We start from the raw sequence: 7820 nt of genomic DNA, 5'->3' as shown, positions 1-7820 counted from the left end.
ATTCACGGCCTTGCTCCCTCCTACCTCTCCAACCTACTATCCCCCTACCTACCTGCCCGTACCCTCCGTTCCTCTGGCTCCGGTCTGCTCCACGTCCCCCGCCCCAATCGCACTACCATCGGTGTTCGGGCTTTCAGCCTCTCAGCCCCCAGGCTCTGGAACTCTATCCCCCAGTGCCTTCGCCTTGCTTCCTCCCTCTCCTCCTTCAAGGCCGGTCTCAAACCTTTCTCTTTGACCGAGCCTTCAGCTCCCCTCTCGACTCTCTTCCCCCTCCTCGCTCCCTCCCTTCCCTCCCCTCACCCTGACCATTTCCCCCTGCTCAGGTCATGACCCAACTGTGCAGCGCCTTGGGACGTCCTCCTGACGTGAAAGGCGCTTTATAAATGGAATCTTGTTGTGGCTGTTGTTGTTGTGATATGGCACTGTATCAAATGCAAGGATTATTATTATGTCACATTGGAGCCAGTTCAGCTCTTACGACATCCCGCTCTACTTACCTCCCTGCAAGAATAGACACTAATTGGTCATTTGTTATCCGACAAGCCCAAGTTTGAGTCCTCACTTGATGGATGGTAGGTACCAGAAACTTCCTGCGAGCTTCCTCTGAATCACACATGCTACCAGTACATCTTGTATCTGTCTTTATATACTGATAAAACGACAATGTCTGCGCTTCAAGAAGGATCTCAATAACCAATTGATGTAGAGACATGATTTATACCTCATTGGAAAGGTCTTGCAACTGGAAGTGTCGTGGGCATATTTGTTTTCAGGTACCTCCTATCGTTCATGAGTTATTTTCAGTTTTGTGTTATTTGCTGCAGTTACACCTGGTGGCCGCCGAGTCAAAGTGGCGCTGTGGCATCGTGCATCAGAGAGCATGTACTTATGTACACACAAACTGCAGTTACACCTGGTGGCCACGCCAGCTGACCGTGGCGCTGTGGCATCCTGGGTCACAGAGCACGCATTGTAGCCAAGCAGTGGGAACAAAGTAAAGAACACAGACAAAGCTAAGCCGCGGCAACAACAAAATAATTACATAAGAACATAAGAATTAGGAGCAGCAGTAGGCCATTCGGCCCCTCGAGCCTGTCCCGCCATTCGATAAGATCATGGCTGATCTTCAGACCTAACTCTAATTACCTGCCCTGTCCCCATATCCCCTAATCCCTCTATTTTTAAAGATGCTCAAGGAATGAGTATCTACAGCCTTCTGGGGTAGTGAATTCCATAAATTCACTACCCTCTGAGTGAAGACATGTTTCCTCAACTCTGTTCTCAAAGGCTGACCCTTAATTTTAAGACTGTGACCCCTGGTTATAGATTCTCCTACCAGGGGAAACAGACCCTCAGTGTCTACTTTATCAGCCCTTTAAGAATCTTATATGTTTCAATAAGATCTCCCTTAATTCTTCTGTACTCTAGAGAATACAGCCCTAGTTTATTCAGCCTATCCTCATAGGTCAGACCCCACATCCCAGGAACTAACCGAGTGAATCTAAGCTGCACCCCCTCCAGGGCAAGTATGTCCTTTTTTAAATAAGGAGACCAAAACAGCACACAATACTCTAGGTACAGTCTCACCAAGGCCCTATACAGTTGCAGCAAGACTTCCCTACTCTTATACACTAAACCTTTTGCAATGAACTCTAACAGGAGTCCTGTAGCTCAGTGGTTAGAGCACTCGCTTTGCAAACGAGAGACCTGAGTTCAATTCCAGGCAGAGGGCGAAACCTTGGGCAAGTTTCCTTACTCCACACACCTAATAATAATCCCTCCAAAAAACAAAACAATAATAAATTGGTCATTTTTAATCTATGACTGTTTGTGGGATATTGCTGTGTGCAATTGGCTGCCGTGTTCGCCCACAAATATACAGTCAATTCACTTTACAGTATATTCTGTGAAGCGCTTTGAGACATCTAGAAGACGTGAAAAGCGCTATATCAAATGCAAGGATTATTATTTATTATAACATGCCATTCGCCTTCTTAGTTGCTTGCTGCACCTGCAAACTAACTTTTTGAAACTGGTGTACAAATCCCAAATCCCTCTAAACACTAACTCTATCTAATCTCTTCCCCCTCTAGAAAATAATCTGTTTTTCTATTTTTTCTACCTAGGTGAATAACTTCACACTTCCCCACATTAAATTCCATCTACCACCTACTCGCCCACTCCCCTAGCCTATCTATATCTCGTTGTAATCTTTTTGCATCATCCTCAGAGCTTACTCTCCCACCTAGTTTAAGTGTCATCTGCGAATTTAGATATGTTACATTCAATGTCCTCGTCTAGATCATTGATGTAAATTGTAAATAGCTGAGGCCCAAGCACTGATCCTTGTGGCACTCCACTAGTCACATCCTACCAATTCGAGAAAGACCCATTTTTCCCTACTCTCTGTTTTCTACCCGTTAGCCACTCTTCAATCCATGCTAATATGTTCCCATTAATCCCGTGGGCCTTAACCTTGTGCAATAGCCTTTTGTGTGACACTTTGTCAAATGCCTTTTTAAAATCTAAATATACTATATCTACTGGTTCCCCCCTATCTAACCAGCTAGATACATCTTCAAAAAACTCTAAAAGATTAGTTAAGCATGACTTCCCTTTTGTAAAGCCATGTTGACTCTGCTTAATCTTGTTATAGTCTTCCAGGAATCCCATACCACCATATTTAATTAAGGACTCAAGAATTTTCCCTACCACTGATGTCAGACTAACTGGTCTATAGTTCTCCATCTTTTCTCTCCCACCCTTCTTAAATGGTGGTGTTACGTTTGCAATCTTACATTTTAAAATTAAATTTTGAAAGTGCCGAGTCCTCCGACTGAGTTGTCCCAAAAGGAGACCTCCCACAGGAGTTCTCCCAGATAAATATAGATAAAGACAAAATGTCTGTCTGTGTGTCAATCTACATTCCATATTGGATCCTTTGGTTGCAAGCGAAGCTGCAAAGGGTACAGGTGGTATGAAATATATTCCTTGTGAAAGTAGATTAAATTTATGTTTTAATTTCCACCCAATTTAAAGGTTTAAATTTGTACTATTGCATATTGCCTCATACTTGGAACCTTGGAAGCACCACTTAATCAAAAAAATTGATTAATTCAAATTAAACTATTAATGGGAACTTAATCCTATTTAATACGATATCACATAAAAACTGTCGACAAGCATCTTGGCTTCAAGGTTTACTGAGGCAACCTGACAAATTGCTGTTTTAACAATGTGTACATTCCTTGCTTTGAATATAGCATTGCATAAGACTCTTCTGTGTTAAGATGTGCATCAGTGAAAACACCAAATGTAATTCATGACAAAATCAATTACCTGAAGAAAATTGGACTGACCTAATAAAAAATGAGAAAACACCGAAGGCAACTAGGTTTATATAAAATATAAAGAAACTTTTCTTTCTATTCTTTTTGAGTCTTTCCAGTACATTTTTATGTATGTCATCTAAACCGTATAATAGAGTTCTCCTTACTTAAGCCTCTCTGTCATTTTGAGCAATGAGCAGCCAAGTAAAAACATCTTAAAGCATTCCACTCACAGGGTTTGCTGTGAGGGTCAAAGGTTCATTACTTTGAATATCTTGTCAGCTGCCCATAAACCACTCAGGTTAACATTCTCAGATTACAAAATTCTTTTCAGAAACAATTTACATTTTCTAATGAAGAATAAAAAAGCAACGTTTATTTGCAATATTATATGTAATGCTGATACAGTCTGGTATTTCCATTTATTCTACATATATGTGATACCTTTTGTTAGTTACCAAAATAAAATATTTGTAAACTGTATAAAACAGTTTGATTGAAGTAGGGTGTATGGGATTCAGACAATCTGGTTGCTGGTCAGAACTGGGAAGCTGATTCCCTCTTTAAGTATTCTAGAGTTGAGAATTTCAATAACTTATCAGTTCACAGCAGTGCAAGCAATGACCTGTTGAGGAATTTGCAGATTTCTTTGGCAAAAGGAGCATGAAGGATTTCATAAAAAACATATTTGTATTGGAAATATAGAAGTTAATAACTGAGAGTTCTAAGAGCAACATTGCAATTTGAAACAGTAATGTCCAACTTCTAGAGAAAATAGGCATTTTAATGGACACAAAATACAACTAGGGAGATCATTCCACAGGAAATACATTTTAAAAAAGAGAAAAATGTAAAACAGAAAAAAAAGTTGAATATGGATCATGGTAATGCAACCCTGGTGAGACATATGTCTTGAAGAGGCTGTACGCCCAATAGTTTCTGCTCCAACTAAATAGTTGGCTTAAGGTACAACTCGTGCAGTTTTCATGAAATAAAGCAGTGGTGGGCAACCTACAGTTCACAAGCTCACAAGGCCATCGAGAAGCCCACCCGAATAATCGCATGTCCAGTGGATATAAGCTAAGTAACTTGGGCTCCCAGTCACAATAAAATTACAATTGTTTTGTATGAAGATTCAGATGAACAGATCATACACAGAAAAAAATTGTTATTTGCAGCAGCTAACACATAAACCTACTGGGAAAGTGCACAGTTCAGTGAATTGGATCAATATATCACATGTACAGCTTGTAAGAATGAGAGGAGGTAGAACAGTGATTTAATGTTGTAGGCACTTTATTGATGAGTGATGTAAAAGAACACTATCAGGCTTTGGGAATTCAAATCATTTAAGTTCTTAAATTAATTGTTTTAAATTGTACTCTGTGTATGGTGTGTGTGTGTGCTTGGGAGTTGGGGTGGGTGGGGGGGTGGGTGTCAAGTTATTTCTAATACATATACAATGTCTTTTAATCTCATAAGATAAAATGTACTCTTAGATTTGTTTCTCTGTCTCATAAGTACATAGGGTGCATTTGTGAGACACTTTTAAGTAGAATTTGAATCATTTTGGAAAACATAAGCAGATTGCTAGAATCACATAAAATGTTACTATTGAGAAACATTACTGTGCGATAGCCTGAAAAAAATAGATACCTTATTCAGATTTTTTCTTGAAAACCATGGTTATCAAACTCTTTAAGCAAGAAATTTTAATTATTTTATCAAATATACAGATCAATTGAGTGAATGCTCGTTTATTTTTTGTTGTTGTTGAGAAATTATAACAATAGCAATGGAGAACATACAATGGAAACATACAAAAGCAGCTTCAACTCCAGCAGTAGAAAATGAAAGGTTAACAAAACATTCATATTTATACCACCTTATCATGTTGAAACATCTCAAAACATTTTGTGAGTAATCAGTATCACGTGTAGGGCCATAGGATCTTCAATGTTCAACTGGAAACAGGTAGATGGGATTTCAGTTTAAAGTCTCATCTGAAAGACAACATCTTCCCAAAGTGAAAGGTGCTATGCAAGTATAATTTGTTGTTGTTGTTAATGGTACTGAGGCTACAGAAGAATGCAAAGTAAAGCCAAAAGATTTCAGGCACGCCTCTTGATGTTCATTCCAATGATAGTTTTAGTTATAACCCTTCATACTTGCAGATATAGAAAAAGAGAAACTTACTATAATGCAAATATTGGTACAAGCACCTCCTCAGGGTATATTATGTCAGAGTGGATTAAACAAAACATAACCTTTCATCTCTCTTACCTAGCTTTGAATCCAGTACACAAGAATGAGATGATAGTCTCCTATCTGTGATGGTTGTCAGAGCCCCTGGTGAGATTGTCAATCTCAGTGTGGATTCCAGATCACTTTTTCTGTCCTCCCTCTAGCAGTTGACACAGTAAAGACTGATTGAAACTTACCCCATAGAAGAGTTCAGAGTCCAGCCTTGTAGATATCAAACGCCTTTAACATCACAATGTTTTATTCCAGGGCTTTGTATTACTTTATTATTTTGTTAGTTATCTGTCTGCTTAGAGCACAACCAAGTGATTTTGTTTACAGTTGTTTTTTTGTTTTTTGATGCGTTCTGAAGCAGGTATTTCCACTATGATATATATCCATTATTCAATAATGTTGTTGTAATTACCTATTTATAACCAAACATGTCTGGCTATTTAGAGGGCAATTTACTTTACTCTTTAACTAACTTAGATTTGTGGATGATTGACATCTCAGTTAAAAGGTTACTATTCCATATTTCAAATAAACTGAAATGCCTTTTTCAAGTAACAGATATTTGTTTAGTTGTTGATATTGTTAAAACATGTTTCACTTCAATTTACTAGCTTGTGTCTCTTCCTTTCCATTTCAATGTATTTCTTTCCAGATTCCCAAAGCTACTGACACCTTTATGCTCTTTGCTGCAGAGCTTCTTATAGTTTGATCCAAAAATTTACATCAAATCATAATTATATATTCCTGTATATTGTTTAACATTTCACCATTGCTGCCTATTGTTTTTTCTTTTTATTACTTTAATTTTAACTAGGTTTCTAATCTTTAGCTATCTCCATTCCTCTTCCCCCAATACATTGTGACAGCCTCAGATAAGATCACGCTCCCACTTACAAGAGTTATTCTCCTTAACAGTGACCATGCCTGACCTTGGATTTTAAGTTCTCTTCAATCCCCTTGGCAAATGCTCTCATAGTGTCTGAGGTCACGGGTGAGTGATTGCTTCAATAAGCTGTCACATTTCATTCTGGGATCAGTAGAACTAGTGTTACCTTATGCTTAAGTAGCCAAACCATTCTAACAAGTCAATTACACACACACTACATATTTTTTTCTTATAACATCTTTATTTGCTTACTTAATTCGGAAAAAGAAGTGTTTTTTTCTTTTTCATTTTGTGTGTTAGCAACAACATCACCAAGCTCATACATAACGGATAAGACCTGGATATATTGGTACAGCAATATTGGTAGATTATAGAATGAATATCTAGTCACTTATAATCTCCACATCGGTTAGTACCTCGAGGATCTCAGGTCTAATCACTCAGTGCCCTGGATTCCAGTATCTTAGCATTTTAGTCCTGACACTGATTTCCCTTGAATCTGCTGCGCGCAATTGGCTGCGGCGTTTCACCCACAAATATACAACAACAAGATTGCATTTATAGAGCGCCTTTCATGTCGGGAGGACGTCCCAAGGCGTTGAACAGTTGGGTCGGGACCCGAGCAAGGGGGAAATGGTCAGGGTGAGGGGAGGGAAGGGAGGGAGCGAGGAGGGGGTAGAGAGTCGAGAGGGGAGTTGAAGGCACGGTCAAAGAGAAAGGTCTTGAGACTGGCCTTGAAGGAGGAAAGGGAGGAGGCGGAGAAGGCACTGGGGGATAGAGTTCCAGAGCCGAGGGGCTGAGAGGCTGAAGGCCCGGCCACTGATGGTAGGGCGGTTGGGGCGGGGGATGTGGAGCAGACCGGAGCCGGAGGAACGGAGGGTACGGGCAGGTAAGTAGGGGGATAGTAGGTTGGAGAGGTAGGAGGGAATGGCCTTGTAGGTGAGGGTGATGATCTTGAATTCGATCCTCTGGGGGATGGGGAGCCAGTGGAGGCGAGCGAGAGTGGGAGTGATGTGGTCCCGAAGCCTGGTGCGGGACAGTACACGAGCTGCAGAGTTCTGAATGACCTGCAGCTTGTGGAGGGAGGTGGCGGGAAGGCCGGTGAGGAGAGAGTTCCCATAGTCCAGCCTTGAGGTGATAAAGGCGTGGACCAGTGATTCAGCAGCGTGAGGGGTGAGGTAGTGCCGTAGTCTGGCGATGTTCCGGAGGTGATGGAAGGCGGTGCCAGTTGTGGCGCGAATGTGAGGGAGAAAGGACAGCTCAGGGTCGAACAGAACCCCGAGGTTCCTGACTGGCTTTGAGAGGTGGAGAGTGCAGCCTTGGATGCTGATGCTGTCAGCGCCTGAGGT

This window comes from Callorhinchus milii, unplaced genomic scaffold (assembly GCF_018977255.1).
Source record: "Callorhinchus milii isolate IMCB2004 unplaced genomic scaffold, IMCB_Cmil_1.0 Scaffold44, whole genome shotgun sequence".
NCBI lineage: Eukaryota > Metazoa > Chordata > Chondrichthyes > Chimaeriformes > Callorhinchidae > Callorhinchus > Callorhinchus milii.
This window is presented reverse-complemented; position numbering follows the sequence as displayed.